The following is a 14,257-nucleotide window of genomic DNA, read 5'->3' on the forward strand; positions in this document are numbered from 1 at the left end:
GTACAAAAAGTTGTACAATTAATATCTTTATTATCCTTAATTCCCCTGAATCCTAGAGTGTGTTGCAATTAAGCAACTTTGCTGCTAGGTTTAGCGACTCTTGTTTTGGGCATACCTGGCTAGCGACTACAAACATTATTCAGCAACCTTTTGGCTGTTAAGATTAACGTTAATAAATTAAATCCTAATACAATTTATTGTGTTGGTCTCGCCATCTTGCTATTAGGTACTTTGAATTCTTGTTGGTCTCTGCTAAGGTATCTGGCTGTTGTCTTTGCCTTCAGTTAGTCACTTGGCTCTGGAATATATTTAACTGTACTTGGCTCTCTCTTTCTCCTCAGTACAAATCAGTCTGTTCCCTTGCCATTTAGACATTTTCTTGATTGGATCATCACTGACCACTCTGCTCTCCTGCTGTCTATCAGACATTGTTGCTCCCATCATAGCTAGCAAGCTGCCTTGGTGTCCTTTGTGAAAATATTTAGATAGAAGACTAAAGTGCACAAAGGTGTACAATTATTATCTTTTCAAAATATTTGTTTCACTGTCAGTGTGATTGACCGACTTTGCCGCTAGATTTCGCGTCTTTTGGCCATACCTGGCTAGCGACTGAAAACATCATTTAGCAACTTTTTGGTTGTGAAGATAAGAGGTAAAAGCAGATCTGCCTGTTGGTCTTTCCACATTTTGCCATTTGGTACTTTGCACTCTTGTTGGTCACTCCAAGGCATTTGTCCCTGCCTTCAGCTAGTCACTTGGCTCTTTTGGAATATATTTCACTGTAATTGGCTCTCTCTCTCTTTCTCCTCAGTACAAATCAGTCTGTTCCCTTGCCATTTAGACATTTTCTTGATTCGATCATCACTGACCACTCTGCTCTCCTGCTGTCTATCAGACGAATCAGTTGATTCTCTGCTCTCAATTGTCTATGCTAGTAAGCTGTTATTCTCTGCTTTGGAGTGTTGATGCTGGGTTGCTAGTTTTCTAAATCACCTCACACACTTGAAGGAAGCAGCACCGATCATAAACACACAAACAAACTCACACACACACACACACACACACACACACACACACACACACACACACACACACACACACACACACACATAGTTGGTTTATCTGTTGTGATAGGCAAAGAGCCAATGTGCAAAGAAAGAAGGGAAATATGGATCATAAATGTTTAAGTGGAGGAGCTAGAAAAAAAATTCAGCAAGAAAAGAAAAAAAAGGAATCAGTTTTACTTGAGAGTGTTCCAAATATCTCCAGCTTCTTCAGTACAAAGACATCTGCTGAAAGCAATTCTATAAATGCTACTGCAAATTCAGCTAAGGTTAGCAATGCACCTGAGCTAGCATGTAGCTCCCAAGATCCTGAGACCACTACAAGTGTAGACACTGAACCAAATGCTTCTGATGCTTATGATTCAACCAATTCAGCAGTAGCCAGTTGCTCGGATGAATGTGAGGTCACTGCACCTCTGGACAGCATAGAAAATGAGCTGAATCTTTCTTCAACACCATCTACAGTGACAACTCTACCTAGTGATCCCGCTAAATGGGCTGAGACCCTCACTGAGTCAATGAAGGAAGTTCTTATTCAAAGAGGTGCAAAATCATTTCACAACCGTCACAGCCATTATCCAGCTTCTGTGAGGAACAGTGGGCTAGGAGGCAAAACCCGATGCCTAAACAATGAACATTTTACTTCACACTTGCCCAATGGACAACGAGTACAAAGAGAGTGGCTGATGTACTCTCCCTCTACTGGTAATGTTTACTGCTTTGCATGCAAACTGTTTTCCCCAAAAACGCATTCTTTTGTGACAGGCTATTGTGATTGGAAACACTCAGAAAGATTTGGTGAACATGAGCGAAGTGCTGAGCACATAACCTGCATGCAAGCAGTCTTGAACCGCGCCAAAGGTGCCACAGTTGATGCAGACCTGTTCAAACAGTTTCAGGCAGAGAGCAGCTATTGGAGGCAGGTGTTACAAAGAGTTGTTGCAGTCATTAAATTCCTTGCAGAAAGGGGCCTTGCATTTAGGGGTAAAAATGAATCGTTAGGGTCTCCTCTCAATGGGAACTACCTTGGTATTCTGGAGGTCCTGGCTGAATTTGATCCCTTTCTAAAGGATCACATCAGAAAGTTTGGGCAGATGGGTCGAGGTAATACCTCATATCTGTCCTCCACCATTTGTGAGGAATTCATTGAATTGATGGGTGCAAAAACCAAACAGGCTATAGCAGATGAACTGCAAGCAAGCAAATACTACTCTATCATTGTGGATTCAACCCCAGATTTATCTCATGTGGACCAATTGACATTCATATTCCGTTTTGTTAGCAAAGAGGGCAGTGTTGTTGAACGCTTTGTGGGTTTTGAGCCCATTACTAGCCATACAGGTGAAAGTTTGGCTAACTGTGTCATGTCTGTGTTGGAAAATCTAGGGTTAGAGCTGTCAAATTGCAGGGGGCAGGCTTATGATAATGCCAGCAACATGTCAGGGAGGTATAATGGGTTGCAGGCTCACTTAAAGAAAAGCAACCCATTAATACACTATATTCCATGTGCAGCTCACTCTTTGAATTTGGTGGGAGTCAACAGCATTGACAGATGTGGAAATGAAGTCTCTAAGTATTTTGACTTGATTCAGTCTATTTACAACTTCACAACTGCATCCACACACCGATGGGACAGGGTATTTGGCAATTCCAACATAGATCTCACACTTAAAGCTTTATCCAACACGCGTTGGAGTTGCCGTGCAGAATCTACCAAAGCACTGTGGCAGAACTACAGTAAAATAAAAGCAGCACTACAGGTTATTTCCACTGATGACACAGAGAAACGAGACACACGAACTGAAGCTGACAGTCTAGTGCGGAAGCTGGATTCACTTGAGATGGCCTTCATGGCAGGCTTTTGGGACACTGTTCTGTCCAGATTTCAGGCCACAAGTCTGCAACTTCAAAAAGCAGACATGGACCTTGGTACAGCAGTTAGATTGCTGGAATCTCTGCGCACCTTTGTTCTCTCCCAAAGAGATCTATTTGATCATTTTGAGCAGAAAGCCTTAAACATGTTGGGTGGCACCCCATCTTACAGGGCTGAACGGACGAGGAAACGTAAAAAGTTTGCTGATGAATCAGCATCCCCAGATGTTGTGCTTGAGGGAAGGCAACTGTTTCAAATAGAGACATTTATTGCCTCTATTGATCAACTGAGTTCAAGCCTTAATCACCGTCTGGAGGCCTACAAACATCTGAACAATTTGTTCAGTGTCCTTTTCTCTTTGGATACAGAGTCCAATGCTTCAGTCCTTCACAAGGCCAAGATTCTCACTGAATCATACCCATCTGACCTCAATGAAAGTCTTGGACAGGAGCTTATACAGTTCAAATCTTTTATACAGCTCAACAACACTGATGAGGAGAGGACCCCTTCAGGACTGCTCAAAACAATAATACATTTTGGACTACAGCCTACGTTTCCTAATACATACATTGCGCTACAGATTTTTCTCACTCTACCGGTCAGTAACTGTGAGGGAGAACGCTCATTCTCTCTTTTGTCAAGAGTAAAAAATGAGCTGCGCACAAGAATGACTCAGAAAAGATTAAATGCGTTATCTCTAATGGCAATTGAGAGTGAGCTGACAAGAGAGTTGGACTTCAATGATGTGGTGGATGATTTTGCAAAATTGAAAGCACGAAAGAAACCCCTTGCTTAAAGGTGCACTGTGTAAGATTTTTAGGTTATTTCCAGAATTCACCCATTCACTAATGTTAGGCTACCTGTTTTCATGAATACTTACCACCACCATAAAATTCTAAGTATCCATTATGACTTGGAGAATTGCACTTTTGCCATTTCTGGGAAGTGTCACCTGGATTGTGAAGATAGGATTGACTTTAGGCAGAAGCTTGGTGCTTTCTCTGGCAAACTGAACCTCAAGCTTCATTCTCTGCAGCTTTGCATTCTTGTGCAGACTTTCATCCACAAGGAACTTTTCAACTTCCCCACTATCGTGAAGGGGCCATCAAAAGATTTCAGTGTGTCCAGCATGTCTAGTCTCTTACTCTCCTTTCTTTGAGCCATCTCTTGTTTCTCATCTGCCCTACTCTCGAATTTTGCCTTCATGAATTTACTCCAGTTGAGTTCAACCTCCCTTTTTGCTTGTGCTGCTGCCTTGAAACCTCTGAAGCTCCTGGCTCTTCTGTAAAATTATTGACCTATTGACTGCGTTCAGTGTGCCCAACTTCTTCAGTTTGTAGTCCACCTTGCCACATTGTCTCTCCATCCCAATGTTGTGCACAGGGGTGCCATCAATGTTACTAGCCTGTTCACTGACAGGGTCCATTGGGAAGGTCTCCTCATCCATCCTCTGCCTGGCCAGGACAGTCTTCAGATGGGGCAGCATGAGATCTGTCAGCTGCTTCACTTCATCCAAGTATTCGGCAGCCACGTCTGACACTGAGTTCAGGACATGTCCAGTGCCTGTCCAGCCACTATAGCATTCTTGGAAATGGGCTATCTTGACCTGCATGCAGCCCTTGTACCATGAACTGGCCTACACCTTTCTTTGTGGTGCTCTCCGATGCATGTTATCATTTTACCTTTCTCCTTCTCCTCAAGCTTAACCACAAATAGATACAGACTTTGAGCCTCAATTTGCTGCACAGCTGCCGTTATGCCAATGTGTTTTCCTAAGATATTATTTTATTTTTAATGATAGAAGGGAGGAAAAGGGGGCAAAAATCATGTCCGATTTAGTTTTTTGGGTGGGTTGGGGGGTTTATTTCATGATAGCTACCAACTTCCAATACATAATATCTCTCAAATGACCCAATGCACCATCACTGAAGTGGGCGTAATCATTTTCAAAAATGTTTATTTTTAGGCCATTTATCCCCTCCCCCTGTGTCTGTGTGAAACCTGTGCTTGTCAGTGTCTGTGTGGTATACCTAATAGTGTGTGTGCAGTATGTGCACTCTTCTGTACAGTAAAGTGTGCATGTCTGTTCACAGTATACAGTATTTCTTGCATAGTGCGTGCGTGTGTGTGCGCCCACACACGCGGGGGGTTGAGGGGCCAAGACCATGTCAGGCCCAGGGGGCCAAAATTTCTTAATCCGCCCCTGGGCGGTACATGCGCGTGGTCAACGATAGTGTCTGTGATGCTGACTGTGACGCTATGTCATTTCGGACTTTATAAATATATATATAAAGTAATTCAAACAGAAAATGACACATCAAGGTACAAGTGACTCTTACCTTGTTATCAAAAACACACGATGCAGTAGGATGGATTTAGCAGGGTCGGCCAGGTGAAATGAAGCTCGGTTGGACGAATTGTGGGCGGACCCAAGAAACAAGTCTGAAAAATACTGAATTACACTGTAGGTTTTACAGTAACTTACTGCTGGTCGATATTTTTTGAAAAATGCAACAAAATTTACAGTACTTAACTGCATTTAAGAAGAACATGATAGGTTGATTGGCAACACTAAATTGGCCCTAGTGTGTGAATGTGAGTGTGAATGTTGTCTGTCTATCTGTGTTGGCCCTGCGATGAGGTGGCGACTTGTCCAGGGTGTACCCCGCCTTCCGCCCGATTGTAGCTGAGATAGGCTCCAGCGACCCCGAAGGGAATAAGCGGTAGAAAGTGGATGGATGGATGGAGTATATAACTGTAATTTAATTTTTTATTTTTACAGTAATTTTTTACAGTGAAGGTCATGGGTGTCAAACTCTGGCCCGTGGGCCAAATTTGGCCCAACGTGTAATTTGACTTGGCCCTTGAGGCAATATCAAATTAACACTAAAGCTGGACCGTCGATTATACATTGCGGCAGTGCCGCTGTAACACTGCATTCACCGCAACTTCTAATACTTGCCAACCCTCCCAGGAGTGAATCCAGCACTCCTCCCGAATTTTTTTTTCTTTTTTTCAGCTAGTCAAACTAGTGCCGGCCCAGTTTCATGTCAGTGCAGCTTCTGCACCCACACACAATTGAATGCAACGCATACTTCATCAACAGCGATACAGGTTACACTGACAGTAGCCAAATAAAAAACTTTAACACTTTTAGAAATATACGCCACACTGTGAATCCACATCAAACAAGAATGACAAACACATTTCGGGAGAACATCCGCACCGTAACACAACATAAACACAACACAACAAATACCCAGAACCCTTTGTAGCACTAAATCTTCCGAGACGCTACAAGGTGTGTGTGTGTGTGGTAGCGGGGGTGTATTTTGTAGCGTCCCGAAAGAGTTAGTGCTGCAAAAGATTCTGGGTATTTGTTCTTTTGTGTTTATGTTGTGTTACGGTGCGGATGTTCTCCCGAAAAGTGTTTTTTATTTTTGTTTGGTGTGGGTTCACAGTGTGGCGTATATTTCTAACAGTGTTAAAGTTTTTTATACTGGCACCCTCAGTGTAACCTGTATCGCTGTTGATGAAGTATGCGTTGCATTCATTTGTGTATGCGTGCTGAAGCTGCACATATCTTGTGACTGGGTCTGAATGATGTTAGAATCGGGTGTACGAGATATGACTGTTGAACACCTTGCCCGATAATGAAAGTTGCCTCAGCTCAAAGCCTGAGCCCTGACATTAAATAACTAGCATCTAAAAAAAGATGCCAAGTATCTGGCTTGGGCACATCAAATTAGATCAGTGTGTTGCAAACTGAGCAGTTTAAAGTCCTGAATGGTTGTTTTATTCATTGTTATTTTATTTTCAAATTTATTAGCCTGTGGAAAAAGTTAATGTTGATATTTACCTCAGAAGGCTGCAAATAGAAAAGAGGCATTCAATTTTTATTTAAATTATATTTGATATGCAATTGATATTTTTTAATTATTATTATTATTCTTTGAAACTCCATTTTGCATGTCACTATAAAGTTATATAAGCCTTGCTTGTTCAATATTCAATGCAAAACTTGTTTGGGTCCCTATTAAAAGGTTAATTTGTTCAACCTTGGCCCGCGGCTTTGTTCAGTTTTAAACTTTGGCCCACTCTGTATTTGAGTTTGACACCCCTTGTGAAGGTGAAGCTCTGTCATCCTGGAAGCCACGGGGAAGACCCAGGACACATTGGGAACACTATGTCTCCCGGCTGGCCTGGGAACGCCTCGGGATCCCCTGAGAAAAGGTCCTAGGTGAGGGATCAGACAAAGAGCAGCTCAAAGACCTTTATGAAAAGTACAAATCGAGGACCTAGATTTTTTCTCGCCCAGGCGCAGGTCACCGTGGCTCCCCTGTGGAGCCAGGCGCAGAGGTGGGGCACGATGGCGAGCGACTGGTGGCCGGGCCTGTCTCCATGGGGCCCTGCCGGGCTCAGCTCGAAGAGGCAACGTGGGTCAACCCTCCAATGGGCTCACCACTCTTGGGCCCATTGAGGTCATAGAGGTCGGATGCAGTGTGAACTGGGCGGCAGCCGAAGGCAGGGCACTTGGCGGTCCGATTATCGGCTACATAAGCTTGCTCTTGGGACGTGGAACGTCACCTCGCTGGGAGGGAAAGAGCCTGAGCTGGTGCGCCAGGTGAAGAAGTTCCGGCTAGATATAGTTGGACTCACTTCGACGCACAGCAAGGGCTCTGGAACCTGTTCTCTCAAGAGGGGCTGGACTCTCTTCCACTCTGGCGTTGCAAGCAATGAGAGGCTGGGGTGGCAATTGTTGTTGCTCAAAGCCTGCACGTTGGACTTTAACCCAGTAGACGAGATGGTAGCTTCCCTCCGCCTTCGGGTTGGGTGACGGGTCCTGACTGTTGTTTGTGTTTACGCACCAAACAGCAGCTCAGAGTACCCACTCTTTTTGGATTCCCTTGAGGGAGTACTGGAGAGTGCTCCCTCGGGTGATTCCCTTGTTCTGTTGGGGGACTTCAATGCTCATGTTGGCAAGGACAGTGAAACCTGGAGAGTCGTGATTGGGAAAAATGGCCACCCGGATCTGAACCCAAGTGGTGCTTTGTTATTGGACTTTTGTGCTCGTCACGGATTGTCCATAACAAACACAATGTTCAAACATAAGGAAGAACTTTGAACATGTCACGAGGGAGGTGCTGGATATTGAGTCTGAGTGGACCATGTTCCGTGCCTCTCTTGTCGAGTCTGCTGATTGGAGCTGTGGCCGCAAGGTGTTTGGTGCCTGTCGTGGCGGTAATCCTAGAATTCGCTGGTGGCCACCAGCAGTGAGGGATGCCGTCAAGCTGAAGAAAGAGCCTATCGGGTCCTTTTGTCTCATGGGACTCCAGAGGCAGCGGGCATACCGACAGGCCAAGCAGTGCCTGGGGAATCTGTGGTGGATTCTCCTATTTCTGGGGCTTAGGTTGCCTAGGTAGTTAAAAAGCTCCTCTGTGGCAAGGCCCAGGTGGTGGATGAGTTCTTTAAGGCTCTGGATACTGTGGGGCTGTCTTGGTTGACAAGACTCTGCAACATCGCGTGAACATTGGGGGCGGTACCTCTGGATTGGCAGACCGGGGTGGTGGTTCCTCTCTTTAAGAAGGGGAACCGGAGGGTGTGTTCCAACTATCGTGAAACACACTCCTCAGCCTTCCCGGTAAGGTCTATTCATGTGTACTGGAGAGGAGGAAACTCGGATCCAGGACGAACAGTGTGGTTTTCGTCCTGGTCGTGGAACGGTAGCCCAGGTCTATACTCTCGGCAGGGTCCTTGAGTGTGAAGCGACTGGGATGAGAATCAGCACCTCCAAGTCCAAGTCCACGCAGGAAAGGGTCGAGTGCCATCTCCAGGTTGGGGAGGAGATCTTGCCCCAAGTGGAGGAGTTCAAGTACCTAGGAGTCTTGTTCACGAGTGAGGATAGAGTGGATCGAGAGATCCACAGGCGGATTGGTGCGGCGTCTGCAGTATTGAGGACGCTATATCGATCCGTTGTGGTGAAGAAGGAGCTGAGCCAGAAGGAAAAGCTCTCAATTTACCGTCGATCTACGTTACCAGCTTTGGGTTATGACCGAAAGGACAAGCGGCCGAAATGCGTTTCCTCTGCCGGGTGGTGGGTCTCTCCCTTAGAGACAGGGTGAGAAGCTCTGTCATCCGGGAGGAACTCAAAGTAAAGCCGCTGCTCCTCCACATTGAGAGGAGCCATGAGGTGGTTCGGGCATCTGCTCAGGATGCCACCCGAACGCCTCTAGGGAGGTGTGGCAGGAGGCCACGGGGAAGACCTAGGACACATTGGAAAGACTATGTCCCCGGCTGGCCTGGGAACGCCTCGGAATACCCCGAGAAGAGCTGGACGAAGTGGCTGGGGAGAGGGAAGTCTGGGATTTTCTGCTCAGGCTGCTGCCCCCGCAACCCGACCTCGGATAAGCGGAAGAAAATGGATGGATTTAGAATGACAGTTATACTGTCAGATTGAGTACAAAAACTAACTAAACCTTACACAATATAATGTTTCTAGTAAAACTCACAAAGATACATATCTCTAGGCATTATTAGCCATTTTGCATGTGTGGTTTAGGAGTTATGTTTAAATAAATAACTGTCAGATTGAGTGTGACAGTAAACTGTCATAGTGAGTAAAACCCTTATTTTGTATTTGCAAACCTTACAAAAACAACTAAATCTAGTAAAACTCACACAGATACAATATTACAGACATTTTTAGACATAATGCATGTTTGGTTTTAGAGTAATGTTTATATAACTTTCATATTTAGTATGACAGTTATACTGTCATATTGAATAAAAAAAACAACTAACTTGTGTCTTTGCAAACCTTACAAAATACCATTTTTCTAGTAAAACTAACTAAGATACATGCTCCAGGCATTATTAGCCATTTTGCATGTGTTGTTTGAGTTAACTGTCATATTGAGTGTGACAGTATACTGTCATAAAACCCAATTTTTGTATTTGCAACCCTGATTCTAGTAAAACTCACATATATACAATATTACAGGCAGTTTTGGACATAATGCATGTTTGGTTTTGGAGTTATGTTTATATAACTTTCATATATAGTATGACAGCTAAACTGTTATATTGAGTAAAATAACTAACTTGTGTTTGTCATAAAACCCAATTTTTGTATTAGCAAACCATACAACTGATTCAAATAAAACTCACATGGATTCAATATTACAGGCATTTTCAGACATTTTGCATGTTTGGTTTAGGAATTATGTTGTAATACATTTGTATTGCTTTTTTCACATTATCTCAGGATTTTTAGAACATTACTGTCATATTGAGTAAAAAAATAATTTTTGTGTTTGCAAGCCTTAAAAAAAGCATATGTTTCCAGTAAAACTCCCAAAGATGCATTATTTCAGGCATTATTAGCCATTGTTCAGGTGTGGTTTAGGAGTTATGTTTAAATAACTGTCATATTGAGTGTGGCGTTATACTGTCATATTGAGTTAAAATAAACTAACTTGTGTCTTTGCAAACCTTACAAAAGAAAATGTTTCTAGCAACACTCACAAAGATAATTTTTTTCACGCTATTAGACATGTTTCATGTGTATTTAGGGGTTATAATTAAATAACTTTCATATTGAGTGTTAAAGTTATAATGTCATTATGTGTAAAACTTAATTTTTGTATTTGCAAACCTTACAAAAACAATTGATTCTAGTAAAACTTACATAGATTCAATATTACAGGCATTTTTGGTTTAAAAGTTGTGTTTAAATACATTTGTATTGCTTTTTTCGCATTATCTCAGGATTCTAAGATCATTACTTTCATATTGAGTAAAACACTACTTTTTGTTTTTGCAAACCTTACAAACTCACATAAATACATTAATACAGGCATTTTTAGACATGACACATGTTTGGTTTTGGAGTTATGTTTGTATAACTTTTATATTTAATATGACTGTTATACTGTCATATTGAATTAAAAAAAACTAGCTTGTGTCTTTGCAAACTTTACAAAAGATCATTTTTCTAGTAAAACTAACAAAGATACATGTCTCCAGGCATTATTACCCATTTTGCATGGGTTGTTTAGGAATTATGTTTAAATACATTTTTATTGCTTTTTTCGCATTATCTCAGGATTCTAAAATCCTTACTTTCATATTGAGGAAAAAACTACTTTTTGTTTTTGCAAACCTTACAAACTCACATAAATACATTAGTATGGGCAATTTTAGACATGACACACGTTTGGTTCTGGAGTTATGTTTATATAACTTTCATATTTAGTATGACTGTTATACTGTCTTATTGAATAAAAACAACTAGCTTGTGTCTTTGCAAACTTTACAAAAGATACATTTTCTAGCAAAACTAACAAAGATACATGTCTCCAGGCATTATTACCCATTTTGCCTGGGTTGTTTAGGAGTTAAGTTTAAATAAATTTTTATTGCTTTTTTCGCATTATCTCAGGATTCTAAGATCATTACTTTCATATTGAGTAAAAAACTACTTTTTGTTTTTGCAAACCTTACAAACTCACATTAATACATTATTAAAGGCATTTTTAGACATGACACATGTTTGGTTTTGGAGTTATGTTAATATAACTTTCATATTTAATATGACTGTTATACTGTCATATTGAATAACAAAAAACTGGCTTGTGTCTTTGCAAACTTTACAAAAGATAATTTTTCCAGTAAAACTAACAAAGATACATGTTTCCAGGCATTATTAGCCATTTTGCATATGTTGTTTAGGAGTAATGTTTAAATACATTTTTATTGCTTTTTTAGCATTATCTCAGGATTTTAAGAACATTACAGTCATATTGAGTAAAAAAACTACTTTTTGTGTTTGCAAGATTTAAAAAAGCATGTGTTTCGAGTAAAACGGCCAAGGATGCATTATTTCAGGCATTATTAGCTTTTTTTACATGTGTGGTTTGAGTTATGGTTAAATAACTGTCATATACTGTCAGTTATGACATAGTAAGTAAAACCTAATTTATGTATTTGCAAACCTTACAAAATCATTTAAATCTAGTAAAACTCACATGGATTCAATATTACAGACATTTTTAGACATTTTGCATATGTGGTTTAGGAATTATGTTGGAATCATTTTTATTAATTTGTTTGTTTTTTCTCAGAATTTTAGAACATTACTGTCATATAGAGTAAAAAAAATATTTTTTGTGTTTGCAAGCCTTAAAAAAACATATGTTTCGAGTAAAACTTACAAGAATGCATTATTTCAGGCATTGTTAGTCATTTTTCATGTGTAGTTTAAGAGTTATGTTTAAATAACTGTCATATTGAGTGTGGCAGTTATACTGTCATATTGAGTAAAAAAAAAAACTAACCTGTCTTTGCAAACTTTACAAAAGAAAATGTTTCTAGTAACACTCACAAAGATAATTTTTTTCACGCATTATTAGACATGTTTCATGTGTGGTTAGTGAAGTGAAGTGAATTATATTTATATAGCGCTTTTCTCTAGTGACTCAAAGCGCTTTACATAGTGAAACCCAATATCTAAGTTACATTTAAACCAGTGTGGGTGGCACTGGGAGCAGGTGGGTAAAGTGTCTTGCCCAAGGACACAACGGCAGTGACTAGGATGGCGGAAGCGGGGATCGAACCTGGAACCCTCAAGTTGCTGGCACGGCCACTCTACCAACCGAGCTATACCGCCCCGGTTAGGAGTTATAAATAAATAATTGTCATATTGAGTAATACAGTTTTAATGTCATTATGTGTAAAACCTAATTTTTGTATTTGCAAACCTTACAAAAACAATTGATTCTAGTAAAACTTATATAGATTCAATATTACAGGCATTTTTAGACATTTTACATGTTTGGTTTAAAATTTGTGTTTGAATACATTTGTATTGCTTTTTTCGCATTATCTCAGGATTCTAAGAACATTACTTTCATATTGAGTAAAAAACTACTTTTTCTTTTGCAAACCTTACAAACTCACATAAATACATTATTACAGGCATTTTTAGACATGACACATGTTTGGTTTTGGAGTTATGTTTATATAACTTTCATATTTAGTATGACTGTTATACTGTCATATTGAATAAAAAAAAACTAGCTTGTGTCTTTGATATCTTTACAAAATATAATTTTTTTAAACTAACAACGTTACATGTCTCCCTAGGCATTATTAGCCATTTTGCATGTGTTGTTTAGGAGTTAGGTTTAAATACATTTTTATTGCTTTTTTCCCATTATCTCAAGTTTCTAAGAACATTACAGTCAAGTAAAAAACTACTTTTTGTGTTTGCAAAATGTAAAACTCAGTAAAACTCCCAATGATTCATTATTTCAGGCATTATTAGCCATTTTTTTGTGTGGTTTATGAGTTATGTTTAAATAACTGTCATATTGAGTGTGATTTTGTTATTGTGAGTAAAACCTAATTTTTGTATTTGCAAACCTTACAAAAACAACCGATTCTAGGAAAACTCACATTGATACAATATTACAGGCATGTTTAGACATATTGCATGTTTGGTTTTGGAGTTATATTTATATAACCTGCTTTCTGAGCCGCCACCTTTGTGGTTTGCGTGTCCCACTGATCCAGGAACTATGTTGTCCGGGGGCTTCTATGGTCTCCCAAGACAAACAGGTCCTAGGTGAGGGATCAGACAAAGAGCAGCTCAAAGACCTTTATTAAAAGTACAATTGAGGACCTAGATTTTTTCTCGCCCGGACGCAGGTCACCGTGGCTCCCCTGTGGAGCCAGGCCCAGAGGTGTGGCACGATGGCGATTGACGGGCCTGTCCCCATGGGGCCCAGCCGTGCTCAGCTCGAAGAGGCAACGTGGATATCCCCTCCAGGGCTCACAACTCATGGGCTGGGTCATAGAGGGTGCAGTGTGAGCTGGGCGGCAGCCGAAGGCAGGGCACTTGGTGGTCCGATTATCGGCTACACAAGCTCGCTCTTGGGACATGGAACGTCACCTCGCTGGGAGGGAAGGAGCCTGAGCTGGTGCTTGAGGTGGAGACGTTCCCGGCTAGATATAGTTGGACTCACAGCAAGTGCTCTGGAACCTGTTCTCTCAGAGGGGCTGGACTGAGCTGAACTTTCATTACTTGCAACGCCAGAGTGGAAGAGATTCCACACTGGCGTTGCAACTAATGAGAGGCTGGGGTGGCAATTCTTGTTGCCCCCCGGCTCAAAGCCTGCACGTTGGACTTTAAACCCAATAGACGAGATGGTAGCTTCCTTCAGCCTTCGGGTTGGGTGACGGGTCCTGACTGTTGTTTGTGTTTACACACCAAACAGCAGCTCAGAGTACCAACTCTTTTTGGATTCCCTTGAGGGAGTAC

This window comes from Entelurus aequoreus, linkage group LG01 (genome assembly GCF_033978785.1).
Source record: "Entelurus aequoreus isolate RoL-2023_Sb linkage group LG01, RoL_Eaeq_v1.1, whole genome shotgun sequence".
NCBI lineage: Eukaryota > Metazoa > Chordata > Actinopteri > Syngnathiformes > Syngnathidae > Entelurus > Entelurus aequoreus.